The 20,585-nt window shown below is 43.5% G+C and overlaps 1 long non-coding RNA gene across 2 annotated transcripts in view; it reads right to left on the reverse strand.

Moving 5' to 3' along the window:
- Positions 1-20,585, reverse strand: part of LOC138822768 (uncharacterized) — a 52,907-nt gene that overhangs the window by 14,302 nt on the left and 18,020 nt on the right. Inside the window, exons 9-10 of one of the 2 annotated variants that reach the window (XR_011370617.1) lie at positions 17,198-17,360; positions 16,020-16,104 (exon numbers count right to left, since the gene is read on the reverse strand). This is a non-coding gene — a long non-coding RNA (uncharacterized lncRNA). Of the gene's footprint in view, positions 1-16,019; positions 16,105-17,197; positions 17,361-17,567; positions 18,485-20,585 lie in introns of those variants that run through there. The other variant, XR_011370618.1, reaches the window with a different exon arrangement.

Genomic DNA, 20,585 nt, shown 5'->3' on the forward strand with positions numbered 1-20,585 from the left:
GCTATAGCAGCATAGCCTGTTTAGTACTTTGGTTTGTAAAAGATTTAAATAGTCTAGGATGTTTAAAGGTAAGATCCATAAGAAGTTCCACTTGTAGGTGTTCAGTGGCAGTTTTGTAATTGACAAACAAGTTATAAAAGCAGAACTAACAGTTAGTGATTACAAATTGCATTAAGGCAAATAGGGTGGTTGAGTCCAAACAACTGCCTGTAGACATCCTGGTATCTAGGCTGGAGATGGGGGCATTGTACCCAGCTTCAAGGCCTGGAGGTGGGACAAGTCTTACCTTGAAATTCTAGGAAAACATTACCTCCCCAAATGGGCGAAAGCATTGTTTAGCTCCTCAAATAGCCTAGGTGGGACAGCCCATCCTTTGGCATACAGATGTTTAGTGTAGCTCCTGGTGCTTAACTCTCTACTTAAGCCCTTATCTTTGAAAATTTAACATTTGGTCTAAATCCTGATATAAATGATCTTTTTAGTAATTATCAGACCACAATTTTGTTTTATTTTGGTGTTTATACCAATGTTTCTCTGCTTACCTGGGACTTATTTGTCTCAGTTAAATTTGAATTTTCTCCTTCCTTGTTCTAATTAATACCCTATCTGTTTACTTTCGATCTGGTCCTAACAATTTCATATTTTATTCTTAAACAAATTTATTTGGTTAGTGTCAGCCCAGAATTTACTGCCAATTAGGGTCTTAAGCACATACAGAGCAGTTTGGATTTAAGCTATTCCCCACATTTCACAAACTCAGCCTTTTACAGCCAACTATTACAAATGGTTGACAAGTTTTTGCCCAGTTATGCATGCTTATAAACTAGCTTGCCATGACCTCCAGCTCTGATCAATTTTAGAAGAGCCAAACATTATTGCCAAAGTCCCAGCAGTGCCTCTTTCTATGTTAGGGTAAATGCAACCTTGACATTTCCCTTGGTCACTGGACTTGAACTTAGTGCCTGAGTGCTGTTTTTCAGCTCTCCAGTACAAGGATTGCGCTTTGCCACTTCGGACTCCAAAGCAACTCTGCCCACTTTTTTGGCACTCTGCTGGCTAGTTAGAGATGATAATCTTTCTCTGCCTGGACTGGCTTTGAACTGCAGTTTGTAGATTGCTCACCTTTGGTCCTCAGCTCCACCCACATCTGGGCCCCCTCCCATTTCTGGAGTTCCCTCCATACAACTGGCCTCTCCCTCTCTCCACCCAGACCCACCAGAACTCCTATCTACCTCACTTCCTTTTCTCTCAGATACTTCTGCTACCAGGATGGTGATGGAGGTCATGTGCTCCCTCTTGGGGGAAATATGGCTCCTCTAATAAACCTTGTAATCTTTCTCCTTTGCCTGCCTGCCTCTGCATGGTCCCATAGGATGGATGTGTCTGATCCTCTTTCATTGGTGGCTCCATACTGGGATAGGTTCCCCAGTGCATTTGCTCCCCCTGCACCTCAGAAGGGAGTTCAACCAGCTTCCCTGGGACCTATTCTGAGATCCTTCACTCCAGTCACCAGAGGACCATCAAGGTAACTTCCTCCTGACTGAGCGCTCTACCAGCCCATCCAGCCCCACTAATTAATTCCCACTCCAGGGTAAGTGACAAGTTTGTCCGAGGTCGGGGTTTCTGATTCCAATATCAGTGGTAAGGCCACCTGAGCCTTTCTGGGCTAACTGAGCCCCACCCTCACCATCTGACCAAAAACTTGGCCAAGTGCTAGAATTAGCCACTAGGGGCCTACCATGGCCCAAGGACCCACCTTGGACCAACATAAGGACAGTCTCCACTGGTGGGGCCACCACCTATTCAGGAGCCAACCTGCACTGTAGAGGACACTCTACTGTAGGCAAATGGCTTCAGGTCACTTACCATGGGAAGGACACTAAATTTCTTTACATTAAGGCCACCTGGCCTTGGAGGGCTGTTGGTTCCCCATCAGTTAAATTTGGCCCAGATTTAAAACTCCACTTCTGAGAGTGCTTGAGCAAGTACCTCTCTCTCTCTCTCTCCCCCTCCCCTTAAACTCTCCCTCTTGCCAAAATTACCTGCTTGTAACCTCTTTCACAAGTATTTCATATGCTAAACGCGTTGGTTAAGCCCTGGAAGAATGTAACCAGTAATTGCTTGTTTCTACTCATTAGATAGAAAATGGGTGAGTTTAAGTCTAAACTCACCGAAATAAAGGCCAACAAGTTTGGATATTACCAAAAGTGTATTAATCTTCTCTCTAGCACTGAGCAAGTGGTGGATGTGCCAAATTGGCATCTTGGTACTTCAGCTTGGTACTACCCCTTCCCCCTCCCCTGTCCTGTGGTGCCATTATGCTAGGCCAAGTGTATGTTCCTATTGCCTCCTGTTCATTTGGTTTCTTGTTGGCAAAGTTTTGTATTTTAAACTGACCACATGGTTCCTTCATAATTAGAAAAGTAGTTCCACTAAAATTTCAAAACTTTAAAAGTCTATTTTAAAATCTAAGCATGCTCTATAATCTGTGCACAAACATGTCTGTCTGTGTCTTATTTGACTATATGTAAGTGATTATGGTTTCAAGGTTACTCTGCCTACTAAAAATCTTTGTCAATGGAAGCTGTGAATTAATCTAAATTGCTTTAAAACTTTGTGACCTGACTAAGCCAAAGAAAAAACAGGCAGTTTTAAAAGACCTTGGAAAAGGACTTAAAAAAGACAATGTCCTTTACAAAGTAAATGAAATTGGTAACTAAGTTGGCTGTGAATTATGTCATTCCTATGTCCATCTATGCTAAGAGTTAACTATTGTACACTGACCATGGCTAGTAAACTAAAGCTAAGGGTTTCATTCTCTGTTTTCTCCCCTGTGTGCCGATCAACTTCAATTAAGATCAAGGGAGCAGAGTGACTATGCCCAGGCACAGCTGCCTAAACCAGTGGCACCAGCCTGCAAAAGACAATGTAAACCAGGTCTCTAACCAGTATATGTAGAAATATTGCAGGTTACCAACAGGAGGTGCAACAGTCCATACATGCTGGGAGATGCCACAGTCTCTCTCAGACTCTGGCCTTGCTTCATCTTACATGACCAAAAGCCTGTTAATTAAGGGTAAAACACAAGCCACATTAGATATTTGGTTCTGTAAATGTTAATCGCCAGAAGTTAGACCATACAGGGTGTATGAGCAAAGGATAGAAATTGATTTCTATACTATTTTACAATTGGAGGTAAATTCCTAAATGTAACTCAGACTGCAGAAAAAAAATATGGCCACTCTTTCTATTCACTGCCCACAGGACAGCCTACAGGCAAAGAATATACAGCCCAGTGTTTCAATGATGCATTTAAATGCAAATTAACATAACTTCACAAAAAGGATTTAAAATGACATCCCCCTTGTAAAAATTTGAGAAGTTGTGGGGAGTGGCTGACCTCCCAGACAAGTTTAAAAGATAAAATTTTCCTAAAGGTTTATTTCAAAGTAAAAAAAAAAAAAATAGGATTATTCAGGTTTGCCCCTAAAGTTTTTTGTAACAGTTGCCGGAAGGCCCACAGTAAAAGATAGGACACGTTTGTCAAATGTAATTTAATAAGTAAAACCATGCTTATAAAACTACTTCCAATGACCATCTTTGTTGCTTTTAATTGGAGTAAAAGTTGAAAGACCCCCGGCGTGGGGTGTCCTTCAATCAGAAGAGACCCTTCCCCAAGGAACAACGAGACCACTTGTGCGGATGCAATCAGCAAGAGGTTTATTTGGGCAAGCCCTCGGCTCCCAGGTGCACTCAACCTCGAAATCCACAAGGTTCGGGTTGAATGTCTGAGAACCGGTTACACGGGTACCCGGGGCGACATAGTCTATCGGGAGACTTGCGCGCCGAGTGCTTGAAAGCACCCTCTTTTTATGGACAGCAGAAGCAAGGTTACAGAAGCAAGATGCTTGGTTACAGAGTATTGATTGGTTAATTTCAAATTACGCTCAGGGTGGGGATTGGTCAGGTTAAGCTGGCCAGATGGGGCAGGTGGGGTTGGGGGAAAGCTGACGTGTCGGTACTTGCCCCGGCAAGTCTGTGCTGGTCGTCATGCACCGAAACTGTTCGTTCCCTAATTTTGACAAGTGATTTATTACCTCCTGACCTACCCTGCCATTATAGCTAAGTTTTACAGGAAGGGACGGGAGGGTCGGCTATTTTTCAGGAATGCCTGGTTTTAGGGCATGTGTTAGAGTCATGCTGAGGTCTGCAGGCGGTGACTCAGTGGTTAATGACTTGCCTGCGTCCTGCTTGCTCTCTTAGCTATGTAGGGGAAGGGGCAGTGGTTTTTCTTAAAGAGCTCAATGGATGAACGTATTCTGGGGTCTGGGGTCTTTTCATTCCCCCATTTTCTTTTTGCCTGAATGAAATCCTTCATTCAACTGGAGATTCCTCCGTTAATTTAAGTTGATGATATTGTTGGGTTAATACTAGGGCCTGCACGACCGATAGGCGGTCCTGATTACCACTCCTGTTTTGTTAGCATAAAAACAACATTCTTCCTTTAAGGCTACACATAGGCCCCCTTCCTTCTTTCTTTACAATTCCTTTCCCAAGGCTTTCATTACCACCCTCTTTCTTTACAATCTCTTGACCATCTTTGTGGCTGTAGTTTAAAACTGCCCAATTTTCCTTTGGCTTGCGGAACCTTTATCTTAGAACAGCCTTAAGGCACCACCGTGATGCAGAAGCTTGCTAGATTTTAAGGCTAAGAGTATTACCTCTATTGATAACACACTCAGGTTATTACCATATTAGAGTCAAACTAGGCTGTGAACATAGAGTGGATTTCCAGTTACTATGCACTGGAGTGCCTAAGACAAGCAAGCCAGTGATATCCTTGTCCCCAATATCCACTGTGGGAAGAGAGGGTTTCTGGATATCACCCAAAAGAATGTCCCACAAGATCTTAGATTTAGCAGCAGTCAACCATGAAGCAGACTTAGGTGATGGAATCAAGCAGGAGTTCCTCCAAGTGACTGTCAGGCCGTCAGGCAGCAGCAGCAGCAACCGGAACAGCAGGGTCTCTCAGTGGCTCCAAGGGACTGTTGTCACACCTCATGCTGGGCTGTAAATTCCTACACAGACTGGTTAAAGATACATTGCCTAGGCTTGGCAGGCTTTGATCCTGCTGGTTTTTAAGATCTTTTAAACAATAGCTCAGGACAATTTACCAAAATCACAACTTTTTACTAACCAGATATTTTTGTAAATAGACACAGAAGGCAGTTAACACTATTTTTTATGCCCTTATTAAAAATTATTTTATCTATTTCGCCTCATTTTTCAAAAACTGACTCTGGACTCTTGATCTTAAAATGGGGGTAGAAGGGCGAAGGTCCATCTTCTGTAACTTCTTCAAGCTGACTTTAGGGGCGTTGATCTTACCTAGCCAGGAGCCTATAACCTTAGCCTATTTTACAAAGAGGCCATCAGGGTTAGAAGTCATTAAGAACAATATTTAACTTTTGACAACTGCACAGACCTTTTTTCCAGCTATAGCAGTATAGCTTGTTTAGCACTCTGGTTTGTAAAAGCATCTTTCTGGATGACTTAGGAATGTGATCTTTAGTAACCCTAACACAATGCCTGAGTTACCTTTGCAGGCCTTTAGACAGATATCAATAGAAACACACTCTCAGGTTTACAAACTTTTTCCTGAGAAGATGAATTTCATGTAACTGGTGTCAGCTCAATATTACTGCCAATTAGAGCTTTTGGCACATAAAGGGGTTAAGATTTAAACTACCCCCCACATTTTATAACATTAGCTTTTTACTATCACAGAGGACTGGCAAGTTCCTGTCCCTTACAAGGTAGTCATGAACATTAGGCATGCTTCCAAACTATCTTCCTATGACCTCCCGGCTCTGATCAGTTTTGAAGGGCCACGCACAAATGACTCTAGGATCTGACATTTCTGCCATCCAAGCAGTGGCTTACTGCCTCTGGATGCTCCACCATTGCTTTTTGTCCCAGGAGTGTCTTCTCTACATTGGGATAAATGCCTCATTGGCATTTTCCTTAGCTGGTTGCTGGACTTGAACTCAGGGCCTGAGCACTGTCTCTCAGCTCTACAGCTCAAGGCTAGCACTCTGCCACTTTGAGTCCCAGACTCGGGGCTTGAATGCTGTCCCTTAACTCTTCAGTCCAGGGCTAGTACTCTGCCACTGTGAGTCCCAAAGCATTTCTGCTTGCTCTTTCAGCACTCTGCTGGCTGAGTAGAGGTGACAGTCTCACAGGGACCTTTTTGTGCCCGGGCTGGCTTTGAACCGGTTTGCAGATCAATGAGTCTTACAAAAGGCCATTTTACTCCAATTAAAAGCAACAAGGTGGTCAACATAGAAGTAGCTTTTAAGCATGCTCTTACCTGAAACTTATTAAGAGTCAAAGTTACATCTGACAACTTGTAAGAATCCTCTGTGCTTTGCTTTGGGCTTGCTGGAAACTTAAAAAACCTAGAAGAGCAAACTAGAATAGCAATTATTTTGATAATCCTAATTTTTTCTTTTTTCCTTTTTTTTTTTTTTTTGCACATTGAGGCCAATGTCAAGAATGATTTTACATTTAAACTTTATATCCAAAAATCCATTCCCTATTTTTTTAAACCTCTTATTAATCACCTTTAATATTTTATACTTTAGTTTTTATTTGCATTTTGAAAAGATCCCTTGAAATCTTGAGGCCAAGTGTCACTCATTGTCTCTTGGCTGCTTGTTTTAAAACAGACACACATTAAGATTTTTAAACTCAAATGACAATTTTCCTTAATGCAAGAATTACAGTCACCTTTACTATACCACAAAGCTAGATTTAACATCTTTATAACTTTTTAAAAACATCCTAATTGCAGAACATAATTGAAAGTAAGCCACATTATACAAATAACTTTTTACCCTCTTTTTAAGGCCTTCCTAATTTTAATGTTAACACATCCAAGGGAAAGTTTTAGTAATACTAATCAGATCATCACATCATTCATTTTAACCATCATGTTTTCAGTGCCTATCTGCAGGGAAAAGAGACAGAACAATGATGGGCCACTTGGCCCCTCCTATGGAATAGGCAGGCACACACCCAATCTGACTCTTTAGGGTTAGATGAACTGCGTTTGTGCCAGTTTGCCTCATCATGCTTGGACTCCTCCCAGGGCCTGTCCCACTGCATGACCAGCTGAACTGCACTTCTGCTTGTTCACCCTTCACCCCTAAAGATAGGTCTTCTGTTGGTTTCTAAGTTTTTCCCCGTCTCTTCTCTTGGTTCTCAAATGAAATACAGTTTTAGATAGAACAGGTAACATCTTTGACAGTGTTAAACTAACCTTTACATTTAAATTTCTAATTTTTATCCCCAAATTTTAGCCAAGGGAATTAGACCCCAAACAGCCAATGCATTTTTGTTAAGCCAGATAACTTGATTACAGTATAAACAGACTTATGCATTTTAAAATATTAGTTTTTAAAATACCAGATTTTCTAATTTGCAAGTTAAAGAACCTTTTAAAAAGCCATTTAAAACAATGTGAAGATTTTTAAAAATTTTGGTAATGTCCAAACCTCATAACCTTTTGAAATTTAAATTTAAATCACCCAATTGTTACAGCATGCTGACAATTTTTTTTTTATCTTTGAACACGTTCACAGACACACACAAAACACACAGATCTTAAAGCACGCAAAAATCAAAATCAGTTGTACGTACACTTTCTAAAGGTTTTAAACAAAAAAATTTAAGACAGTATTTCTTTTAGAACTAGGTACCTTTGTTGTGCTTCATTTTCACAGAGCTTGCTTGTTAGCAAGGCTTATGAATCTCTTCTGAGTTGGAGGAGGGCTGAGGGAGGGAGTCACCTAAGACTAAACTGGCCTGATTTTTTTTTTAACCCAATTTTAGACAGAACTAGCTGAAAAGTCCAATCCAGGTACACAGCCTTCTACGCCCTCACCTGTCCTCCAGCAGCCTCCACTGGGAGAAGGTGCAGCCTGAGGCTTGAAGGGAACCAAACTAGCCCAGTAACCCTTCATGCCTCGTGGGGAGGGTGGGCATAGCAGGTCTGTGACTAGGCCCAGCTGGAACTTTTATTCCCTCAGAGATGTTTAAATAAATAAATAACAAAAACACAGATAAACACAAAAACCAAGGATCCACATTTAAAACTGGTACCAATTCTAAAAACAGAACTAGACAAGAACTGAAGGCTGAGTTGGGGACTAATGGGCCCCAGTTTATCCCTACCGGAACTCTGTGCTGTTCCCACTCAGCAAGCTGAATCCAGAGTCTGCTGGGTGAGCCTGCCACACTCACCCAGAACTTTCCTACCCCATAAAACAAACACACTAAAGTTAACAAGACAAACATGTGGCCACAAAGACAGAATCAAGTCTCAGTGAATAGGGCGACATCTCACCACCATTCACTTACCAGGGGACTCAACCCCCCTACTCACCTCCGGAGGATTTTTCTCTTAGAGTCCTGCAGACGTTGACCCGGGGGTCTTCCAAGGCAGAGGCGAATTCCCAGTCATCTTAGGGCAAGGGAAGGAAGTCCCTAGCGGCCGTTCCCTCAGACTGACAGGTTCTCCCCCACGCTCAGACCCCCCTGAGCCAAGGCCCGAGGCTGAGATCTAACTGAGGCCACCTGCAGATGGTCAGTGGCAATTTCATAATTGACAAACAAGCAAGTTCCCAAAACCTGACAATCTCGGCTCAGGCTGTGACTTCCAGTGATCTATAGTCAGACTTAAGGGGGTTGTTAGTTGCTGCCCCATCCCTTTAAGGACAACAAAACAGACAACAGAAACAATTAACACTAAACAGAAACACAAAAACAGACAGGCGCCAAACAGAAAAAGCGACTTCAGATGGGAGTGGCCGACCATGGCTAAACTCCCGGGAAGGAGAGAAAGCTGAGGTTGGGAAATTGGAGAGGGAAGGAGTGGGGGAGAGAGCTGAGGGGCAGATGGAAGGGTTAAGGGGGTAGGGATTTGGGGGGCCGGGGTAGATAAGAAGGGTTTCATCCACGGGGGAGGTTCTAGAATAAGAGCTTCCCAAGTAACAATATAAGGGACCTGGTCTGGGTGTCCGTGTGGTCCCGGGTCCATAACTTTGGCCTTGATCTGTAAGGCAATGGTTAGGTTAAAGGTTCCTTCACGTGGCCAGCCACAGTTGAAAGTGGGCCATTCTGATGAACAAAAAGTTATCCATTTTCTTTTTTTTTTTTTTTTTAACTTCTACTGAAAGATTGTGAGCTGATGTTTGCACATCCCTCCAGTTCTGTAAAGTAAGGTTAAGTGGTGTCGCGACAGTTTGTCCCATTTTAAAACTATTAACGAACACAAGAACAACAATACAATACAGGCAACACTTAGCTTCGCTGCGCGCTGTTGCTAGTAAACCGAAAGCAAAACCTGGCAGAGACCTGTGTGGTTTTGAGGAATGTTACAAAACTATTCACAGTAGCACACTCTCCCAAAGTTTCCACAACGAAGGCAAAGACAGCAGATCAACAGGAAAACAAACCACAAAGGCAAGAGCAGTGCGAGCAACCAAAATTCTACAACAAACATCACAATTATACTGGTCACGCTACTTTTTCACTACGCTGTTTTGACAATAAGCCAAAGGCAAAAACCAGGCGGAGACTGTTTTGAGAGTCTCCCAGAGAAATCACGCGTCTAAAGAGGACTGAGTTCCAGAAAGCAGATGGGTCACTGTTTCAGACCCCGGATGGGCCACTGTTTCAGGCCCCGGATGGGTCACTGTTTCAGACCCCGGATGGGCCACTGTTTCAGGCCCCGGATGGGTCACTGTTTCAGACCCCGGATGGGCCACTGTTTCAGGCCCCGGACACCTCCAGGACGTCTCCTGGGGGCTGCGGTCGGGAGTATGAGCTCGTCAGCTCCTCCACGGGTCCGCCAGATGCAGACGAGAACGGCCGAACTCACCAGATTCGCAAGCGCACACACAGATTGACTTTAGACAGTACACAGACAACACACAGACAACACAGAGACGCTGGCCAGCTTACCTCCCGAAAATGGGTCGGTGGTCCCTGGGTGGGGGTCTCTATCCCGGACGAGCCCCCAGATGAAAGACCCCCGGCGTGGGGTGTCCTTCAATCAGAAGAGACCCTTCCCCAAGGAACAACGAGACCACTTGTGCGGATGCAATCAGCAAGAGGTTTATTTGGGCAAGCCCTCGGCTCCCAGGTGCACTCAACCTCGAGATCCACAAGGTTCGGGTTGAATGTCTGAGAACCGGTTACACGGGTACCCGGGGCGACATAGTCTATCGGGAGACTTGCGCGCCGAGTGCTTGAAAGCACCCTCTTTTTATGGACAGCAGAAGCAAGGTTACAGAAGCAAGATGCTTGGTTACAGAGTATTGATTGGTTAATTTCAAATTACGCTCAGGGTGGGGATTGGTCAGGTTAAGCTGGCCAGATGGGGCAGGTGGGGTTGGGGGAAAGCTGACGTGTCGGTACTTGCCCCGGCAAGTCTGTGCTGGTCGTCATGCACCGAAACTGTTCGTTCCCTAATTTTGACAAGTGATTTATTACCTCCTGACCTACCCTGCCATTATAGCTAAGTTTTACAGGAAGGGACGGGAGGGTCGGCTATTTTTCAGGAATGCCTGGTTTTAGGGCATGTGTTAGAGTCATGCTGAGGTCTGCAGGCGGTGACTCAGTGGTTAATGACTTGCCTGCGTCCTGCTTGCTCTCTTAGCTATGTAGGGGAAGGGGCAGTGGTTTTTCTTAAAGAGCTCAATGGATGAACGTATTCTGGGGTCTGGGGTCTTTTCAAAGTGACTGTTTGTAAAAAAAAAAAAAACAACTCATTGATCTGTCGTTCGAAGCCAGTCCAGGCACAGGCAGACTAAAGTCCCTGTGAGATTGTCATCTCTAATCTGCCAACAGAGTGCTCAAAGCTGAGTTGTTTTGGAGTTTAAAGTGGCCAAGTGCTAGTCCTGAGCTGGAGAGCTGAGGGACAGTACTCAAACCCTGAGTTCAAGTCCGGCGACTGACCAAGGAAAGTGCCAAAGATGTATTTATCCCAACATAAGAAAGGCACTCCAGGGACCCTGACAATGTTAAAACATTCAGAGGCAATTACAAACAAATGTTTGGATGACAAAAGTGGTATCAGGTCCTGAGTTACTTGAGCTTTGTCTTCCAAAAAATTGATCAAGCCAGAAAGTCATGGAAAGATAAGTTTTTAAACATTCCTATCACCCATGTTGGTGTAACTGGGCAAAACTTTCCAGAGATCTGTGATAGTGGGTAGTAAAAGCTAAGATTGTAGAATGTAAATCCCAAAACCCCTGTATCTGCTCAAAGTCCTAATTGGCAGTAACTTTTGAGCTGGTTAAATTCATCTGTTGAAAAGCTTGTAAAGCTGAGATTATGTTCCTATTGAGATCTGTCTAAAGGCCTACATAGGTAGGCATTCCTCTGCCAGACAGAAAATGCTTTTATAAACCAGGGTGTTAAACAGGCTATGCTGCTGTAGCCCAAGAAAAGGCCTGTACATTTGTTATAGGTTAAATGTTGTCTATAAGCCACTTTAAACAGGCTACCCAGAGGCAGTGGGCTGTACTTAGAGTGCCAATCAGTCTCAGGTTAAAAGCATCTACTGGGCTTTCTTTTAAAAATCTCTGACAAGTAATTGTTAGTCAATTGTTAACAAGTTATAGGTAACCTCCATCTCATTGATCTCCTTGTTGCTTTAGCTGGAAATAAAAAGAGCTTTTGTAAGAAAGTTCAAAGCCATCTTGGGCACAAAAAAAATCCTTCTAAAACTCCATCTCCCTACTAATCAGCACAGAACCAGGACTATCCAGCCAAAGGCTGAAAGTGGCATTGTGACTCTAAGTAGTAGAGCATTAGCCTGGAACAGAAGGACTCAGGGACAGTGCCCAGGCCTTGAGTCCAAACCGTAAATGCCAACCGGGACAAGCTATCCCAGCAATGGATGTTGAGACAATGGCCAGGACAAAGTCAGTCCTGACCATGGAAAACCATGGAAAAGAATAAGAGATGATACCCTAAATGGAGTCACTTTATGCTTTATGCATTGTTTCTGGCAAAACTGGAGCTTCAGCTTCCACCCCCACTACAAAGGCAGAGGAGGGGTCCCGCAGAGCAGTGGGGACCTCACAGATGAAGTCCTTCAGGGGTGGGGGCCTCACAGAAGAGGCTGCAAAAAGGAGTATACCTCACTGGGAGGCCGCAGGAGTGAGGGTGCCTCGTGGGGAAGGGCAAAGAAGTGAGGGTGCCTTGTGGGGGAGGCCGCAAAAGAGGGGAGGGCCTCACAGGGGAGACTGCAGAGGAGGGGAAACTGCAAAAGCAGTACACAGAGGAGGAGTTTAAACTTAAACTCATCCATACTTTTACCTTCAGTTGCAAGGGAGAGGGAAAGAGGGAGAGGGAGAGAGGAAGAGAGGGAGAGAGGGAGAGAGAGAGAGCCAGAGCTATCTGCCCAAGCACTCGCAGAAGTGGAGTTTTAAATTTGGGGCAAAATTTGATTGAAGGGGCTCAGAAGCCCTCCAAGGCCCAGGTGGCCTTAATGTAAAGAAATTTAGTGTCCTTCCCATGGTAACGGACCTGATGCCATGGGCCTATATTAGAGTGTTCTCCACAGTACAGGTTGGCTCCTAAAGGGGGTGGTGGCCCTGCCAGTGGAGAATGTCTTCATGTTTGTCCATTTGCATTCCTTGGGCCATGGAGGAGGGGTCCTTGGGCCAAGGTAGGCCCCTGGCACTTGGCCAAGGTTTGGCTCTGATGAGGGGAAGGGGGGCTCGGTAAGTCACAGAGGCCCAGGTACCCTTACCACTGAGATATCAGAATCAGAAACGCAGACCTCAGATAAACTTTTCACTTACCCTGGAGTGGGACTTAATTAGCAGTGTTGGATGGGCTGGTAGAGCGCTCAGTCAGGAGAAAGTTACCTTGGTGGTCCTCTGGTGGCTGGCGTATAGGATCTCAGCATAGGTCCCAGGGAAGCTGGTTGAACCTCCTTCCGAAGTGGAGGGAGGATCAAACCCACTGGGGAGCCTATCCCCACAGGGGCGACCAATGTAAGAGGATTAGACAAAAATCCATGCAAGGGGACCATGCAGAAGCAGGAAGGCAAAGGAGAAAGATTATTACAAGGTTTATTAGAGAAGCGATATTTCCCCCAAGAGGGAGCACATGACCTCCATCACTATCCTGGTAGCAGGAGGATCTGAGGGAAAAGGAAGTGAGGTAGATGGGAGTCCAGGTGGGTCTGGGCAGAGAGAGGGAGGGGCCAGTTGTATGGAGGGAACTCCAGAAATGGGAGGGGACCCAGGTGTAGGTGCTCATACTTCGAGCTCATGACTCTACCTGATTCTGGGGCCTGGATGAGTTGCCTTGATCTCTTCTAAGTCACTTTACCACATGAGGCTTTTCTGAACTCATACATCACTGCAAATTGCTAACATTCCTCCCTAGCACATCACTCAATATATTTTTTCCATCATATATTTAAACATATTTATGTGTATACATTCCCTACCCTCTCCCAACCCCACACACAAAGGCATAGACCTTCAAAACAAAGCTTTTCTTTTTTTCCTTGCTACAGTGTCTAGAACCTAATAAACTCAATAGATACAAAAGAGTGAGTTGGGTACTAGTGTCACACCTGTTATGCTAGCTATTCAGGAAACTGAGATCTAGAATCACTTTTTCCATTTATTTCCCGTTTTCATTAAAATTTAAGCATTAAAGGAACTTTTAAAGAGAATCAAGACTTCCTTCTTTCTGGAGGTTTCCTTCACTCCCTTTCACCTAGTCCAGCTCAACCTATGTCCCCCTGGGAGTTTTGGCATCCCAGAAAATCCACAGTCCCTCAGACCCCAGTTAAATTCAGACAGAAGCCGGGCGCTGGTGGCTCACGCCTGTAATCCTAGCTACTCAGGAGGCTGAGATCTGAGGATCGCGGTTCAAAGCCAGCCCGGGCAGGAGAGACCGTGAGACTCCTATCTCCAATAAACCACCAGAAAACCGGAAGTGGCGCTGTAGCTCAAGTGGTAGAGCGCTCGCCTTGAGCTGAAGAGCTGAGGGACAGCGCCCAGGCCCAGAGTTCAAGCCCCACGACCGACAAAAAAAAAAAAAAAAAAAAAAAAAAAAAAAAAAAATTCAGACAGAATCCAGCATTGCCTTTACTCATGTGGTGGGCAGAGCAGAAAGCATACACCACGTGTGCTATCCAACACCTCAAATCCACACCTGTGCCACTTCCATACTCCCAGCCACATGAGCAGAATTGTGTCACCAACGCTTGCACTGGCATAGGCTTCCATGGTCATCAGGACAGATGTCCTGAGAGTTATTTCATCTGCATAAGGTGACATTTCCTGGGTCCAGGTATATTGCTGATCTGTGAAATCACTGGCATTGGAGCAAGCCAGGGCTGCTGCAACCGCACTGTAGGATGCATCTCTCTGCAGCAAAACCTGAGGCCCTTCCTTCCTAGACACAATGGAGATCCTAGAAAATTCCCTGCTTGTCCCTAGGTGAGTCCATGAATTTATCCACAGCCCTCATCTGTCAGAAATGAACAAAGAGTACAGAATTGTTCAAGTCATTTTCCTTCTTCACAGAAGGGTGCACTATCATCCTGGCCCCCCAGAGCGAGGCAGCACACCAAATGGGGGGATCCACTTGGTTTTCATCCCAACCTAGGAATGATATTGTCCCTTCTCATGTTGCTAAGGTGTCAGGATCACATCTTTGTAAACAATCGGTTACCAGGGTAATAGGGTCATAGAAGGAAGACAAGTCATTCTAACCATCAGTGGACCATCCCTAGTCAGGAGGCAGTGTACTTTGGGAGGCTATTGCTCAAAAGCAAACATCCTTTTTACCTGTTAATGAAACTGCAACTCCACTGCACCTCACCTTTGTCATTACAACAACAACAACAAAAAGAAAAAGAAAAGGGTGTTTTGGACTTTCTTGTCAGGACTGGCTTGAAAACACAATCCTCAGATTTCAACCTTCTGAGTAGTGCCAAGGTTTTTTATGAGACAATTCTCTCAAATTAACCACCAAGAAAGAAGCAAAAAGAAATAAAGAAAAGTCCAGGACTTGAGCTGAGGTTCAACTGGAAGATCATGGACAGCACCCATGCCCTGATTTCAAACCTATGACCAGCACATCATCATCATCATCATCATCATCATCATCATCATCATCATCATCATCATCATGTGAATAAAAAGACTGTAAGAGCCTATTAAGAATATTAAAATTGAGGGCTGGGAAGTTGGCTCAGTGGTAGAGCTCTTGCCTTGCATGCATGAGGCCCTGGGTTTGATTCCTCAGCACCATATAGCAAAAAAGAAAAAAGCTGGAAGTGGCTCTGTGGCTCAAGTGGTCGAGCGCTAGCTTTGAACTGAAGAGCTGAGGGACAGAGCCCAGACCCAGAGTTCAAGCCCCATGACCAACCACAAAAAAAAAGAATATTAAAATTGAGTGAGCCAGGCACTTTTTGGTGGCTGACATGTAATCCCAGTTAGGAGCATGAAATCTCAGGATGGTGGTTAAAAGCCCACCTGGGCAGGAAATTCCATGAGGCTCTAATCTCCAACTAACCAGCAAAAATGCCAGAAGTAGAGCTGTGGTTCAAGTGGTAAAGCAACAGCCTTGAATGAAAAAGCAAAATAACAGTGACCAGGCCCAGATACATAGGGTAGGACTACTAATAATTAATCAATTAAATACAAAACACAAATAAAAATCAGAGTGGAAGATGAGCACAAAAGCCAAGAGAATTGGTGGTTTACACCTGGAGCTCAAGCTACACAAAAGACAGAATTTGAAGATCTGGGTTCCAAGGCATCCCAGGCAGAAAAGTCCCTTACGAGTTTGTGAGTATGTATCAGGTAGGGGTCTTGAACCCAGGGCTTGAAATAGAAATTCTTTTTTCTTAAAGGTAGCATTCTACCACTTCCTTTCTTTGGGGGATGAAATGGAGATAAGTTTTACGGACTTACCTGCCCGGGCTTTCAACCCCAATCCTCAGATTTCAGTTGCTGATACAGTACTCTTATATTCTATGAGATTTTTATCTTCCATGAACTGCCAAAAAGTAAAAGAATCCAGAAGTTGATCTGTGTGGCTCAAGCCACAGAGACTGCTTGCTTTGAGGGAAAACGAACAACAAAAACCCTCATACACAGTGGACCTGCCCTGGTTTCAAACCCAGGAAGTGACCAGGCCCTATGTTCAAGCCATAGGACCACCACCACCAGCAACAAAAGAATGACTCAGGGACAGGGACTAGGCCCTGAATACAAAGCCTAGAAACAGCATTAAAAATAAAAGTAAAACAAATTCAGAGACTGTGGCTAGGCTCCAGAGTTCAAGGTCTAGAACAAGCACCAGGACACACACACACACACACACACACACACACACACACACACACACACACACACACACACACACACGAAATGAACAATATAATAAGAAGGCAAAAGAAGAAGAGAGAAGTCAATGAAATATTTTTAAGTAGTGGCTCATGCCTATAATCCTAGCTACTTTGGAAGCTGAAATTTTAGGATTGTGGTTCATAGTCAACCTGGGCAGGAAGCTCCATGACACTAGGTTTTATGTGTGCTAGTCCTGGGGCCTGAACTTGTGCTGTTTTGCACAAGACTAGAACTATTCTACTTCCATGCTCTTGGTGATTAATTGGAGATGAGAGTCTCAAAAACTTTCCTGCCCTGGCTGGCTTCGAATCACCATACTCTGATTTTAGAACCTGGCTAATGTCCCTGTCTTCCCATGAGAATCTTTCTTTTTTTTTGGTTGGTCATGGGGCTTGAACTCGGCGTGCACACTGTCCCTAAGCTCTTCAGCTCAAGGCTAGTGCTCTACCACTTGAGCCACAGGGCCACTTCTGGTTTTCTGGTGATTTAGTGGAGATAATTGTCTCATGGACTTTCCTTCCCAGTCTGGCTTTGAACTGCAATCCTCAGATCTCACCCTCCTGAGTAGCTAGGATTACAGGTGTAAGCCACTGGCACTCAGCTTTTTTTTTCTTTTCTTTTTTCGTTTTTGTGGGTTGTGGGGCATGAACTCCAGCTCTGGATGGTGTCCCTTAGCTCTTCAGCTCAAGGCAAGTACTTTACCACTGAGCCACTTCCCAGCTCCTCCATAAGAAACTTACCCCTTATGAATCACCAAATTTGTTTTACAAAGCCAGATGTTGAAATGTGGCTTAAGTTTTGGAGCCTGCCAGCCTTGCTCAGGACACGGGAGAGAGACTCCAGCACAGTGACCTTGCCCTGATTTCAGGTTTAGGAAGAGTCACCACTCCCTGTGTTCCAGCCCTAGGACCAGAACCAAATAAATAAATAACTCCCACATTTTCACTGTATTTGATGTTGGGGTAATTTGTGAAGGTGAAGGGAAAAAACAAATTGTTTAAATAGGGTTACAGCTAGACCTATTGCAACAATGAGATGTACAAGAAATTATTTCAAAAATGAACTTTACAACTTTTGCCTGGTGGGGGTGGTAGAGAACATTATATAAACAAAGCCATTCATGCAGCTGTTGCTCAAGCTGTTAAAGTATGCTAACCTTGAGAATAAACAATACAAAAAATGCTTCATTCACAATGGCCCTGCCCTGACTTCAAGCCTCAGGAGAGTGGCCATGTCATGAGTTGAAGCCCTAGCAACAAAAATGAAAATAAATAAATAAATAAATAAAGCCAGAACTTTATCTGTGGCTCAAGCCATAGACACTGCTAGTCTTGAGAAAGAAAAGGGAAAAACCTCAGACACAGTGGCTCTGCCCTGATTTTATGACTAGCAAAAGCTAAGGCCCTATGTTCAAGCCCTAAGACCAGCAATGAAGAAAAAAAAATACAGCAACAACAAAAACTCAAAAAAAAAATGCCCAAGTCCTGAGTACAAACCATAAGAGCATCACCTAAAATAAATGCAGAAAGAAAGAAAAATACATAAAGAGCCACAATTTGAACTGTCTTGAGGTGGGAAGCCTACTAGTCTTGAGAAAAAATTAGGAATAATGACCAGGCCTGGAGTTCAAGTACTATAACAAGCTCAAAAAAAAAAATCTGTTGAGATCCAAAAGGAGTCTCTCAACATGAAGATAGGCTTGACTATCTCACTGGAACATCTTGTGGCTGAGTTTACAGAACCACTCTCAGAAATCCGACCCTTTCATCCTGCCTTATGCAAACATCCTGCAGCTGCTAATGACCACCCTTTCACCCTGCCCTACGCAAACATCCTGCAGCTGCTATGGCCAATGAAAAAGCTTCCTTAATGGCCAATTTAAAAGCTTCCTTATTCCAAGCATATAAATACCCCTGTGTGAAAAATAAAAATTTGCAGCTTGATCAGAATCCCTGTCTTGCTGTCATTCTTCATGTCTCTTGTCCCTTCATTCCTTCTCGTTTAGGTTCATCGCCCTCATTGACGTCCTGCAGGTTGGGACAAAAATCCACAAAAAAAAACTTCAAAACAAAAACCTCAGAAACAGTGGCCAGCCCTAATAATAAGCTGGATGACCCAAACTTATGAAAAAGTGAAAAAGAATAATAAATTAATGAAAAGAAGGACAAAAATATTAGAGCCAATTCAAGATTTTAAAAATATGGTTCACACCTATAATCCTACCTGCTCAAATAGCTGAAATCTGAGCATTTGTGGTTTGAATCCAGCCTGGGCAGGAAAGTAAATGAGAATTCTTTTCATTTATGCTACTCCTGGGCTAAAACTTGAGTTTTACTCAAGGGTAGAGCTCTACTGCTTCCTACCTGTTGCTGGTTAATTGGTGAAAAACGTCTCATTGATTTTCATGCCTAGAATGGCTTTGAACCTTGGCTCTCAACTTTCTTTTTTTTCCTTATTTATTTATTTTATTTTATTTTTATTTTTTTGTGAACACACTGTACAGAGGGGTTACAATTACATGGGCAGGTTAATGTGTACATTTCTTATCAAGCATTGCAGCCTCCTCCTTTGTTTACACTTAACATCCCTTCCCAGCCTCCCCCCCATCTGCCCACCCAATCCTCCCCGCTAGCCCCCCCACCAACATTGTAAAGCTCGTTTTCGACATGACAATTTGTACTTCTCATTGTTGCAACAGGTCTACCTGTATCCTTAAACGACTTGTTTTTTCCCATCTCCTACACAAGTTATACTGACATCAAATATAGTAAAAGCAGGGTTATACTGTGGGGGAGGGACATACAAAGCTACAAAGAGATAATCTTATAAATGCGTTAGAAACAAATGCATGAAAGGAAAAAAAACATTTGAATACATATCTAAGGATTCATTTTCCTAACATCACATTATCTGACCTTTTCCGCTTGACTCATACATATACTAGATATTGCAAATAAGGGAAACCATGGGACCTATGTTTCTTTGGGCCTGGCTTACTTCACTTAATATAATGTTTTCCACGTTTTTCCATTTCCTAACAAATGGGGCAATGTCATTCTTTCTGATGGAGGCATAGAATTCCATTGTGTATATATACGACATTTTCTTGATCCATTCATCTACTGAGGGGCATCTGGGTTGGTTGCATATCTTAGCTATGGTAAATAATGCTGCAATAAACATAGTTGTGCTAGTAGCTTTAGTGTGGTCTTGTTTGTAAACATTTGGGTAAATGCCCAAAAATGGGATTGCTGGGTCATAGGGGATCTCTATGTGAAGTCTTTTGAGGAACCTCCATACTGCTTTCCAAAGTGGTTGAACAAGTTTACATTCCCACCAACAATGAAGTAAGGTTTCCTTCTGTCCACATCCCCTCCAGCATCTGTTGTTGTTAGAGTTCTTGATTTTAGCCATTCTAACTAGAGTGAGGTTGTATCTCAATGTTGTTTTGATTTGCATTTCTTTTATGGCTAGGGAGGTTGAGCATTTCTTCATGTGTCTATTGGCCATCCTTCTTTCTTCTTCAGAGAAGTTTCTCTTTAAGTCTTTAGCCCACTTATTTATTGGGCAGTTGTTTCTTTGAGGATTTGTTGTTGGGGGATTTAATTTTTTGAGTTCCAAGTATATTTTAGATATGAGACCCTTGTCTGTTGTATGGCTAGTGAAGATCTTCTCCCAATCCGTGGGCTTTCTATTGATCTTGCTAGCTATGTCCTTTGCCATGCAGAAGCTCTGCAACTTCATGCAATCCCATTTGTCCCACCTTTCTTTGATTTGTTGTGTTTCCGGGTCTCTATTCAGAAAATTTTGGCCTGAGCCGAGGAGACCTAGGGTTTCTCCTATTCCATCCTGTAATGTTTTCAAAGTGTGTACTTTGACTTCGAGGTCTTTGATCCATTTGGAGTTGATTCTGGTGCAAGGTGATATATAAGGATCTAGCTTTAGTTTTCTACAAGTAGTTAACCAATTTTAGCAGCACCATTTACTGAAGAGGCTGTCTTTCTTCCATTCTATTGTTTTAGCTCCCTTATCGAAGATTAGATGTCTATAGGTCTGTAGGTTCATTTCTGGGTTTTCAATTCTATTCCATTGGTCCTGATGTCTGTTCTTATGCCAATACCAAGCTGT

This window comes from Dipodomys merriami, unplaced genomic scaffold (assembly GCF_024711535.1).
Source record: "Dipodomys merriami isolate MVZ:Mamm:240054 unplaced genomic scaffold, mDipMer1.0.p SCAF_1143, whole genome shotgun sequence".
NCBI classification, from domain to species: domain Eukaryota; kingdom Metazoa; phylum Chordata; class Mammalia; order Rodentia; family Heteromyidae; genus Dipodomys; species Dipodomys merriami.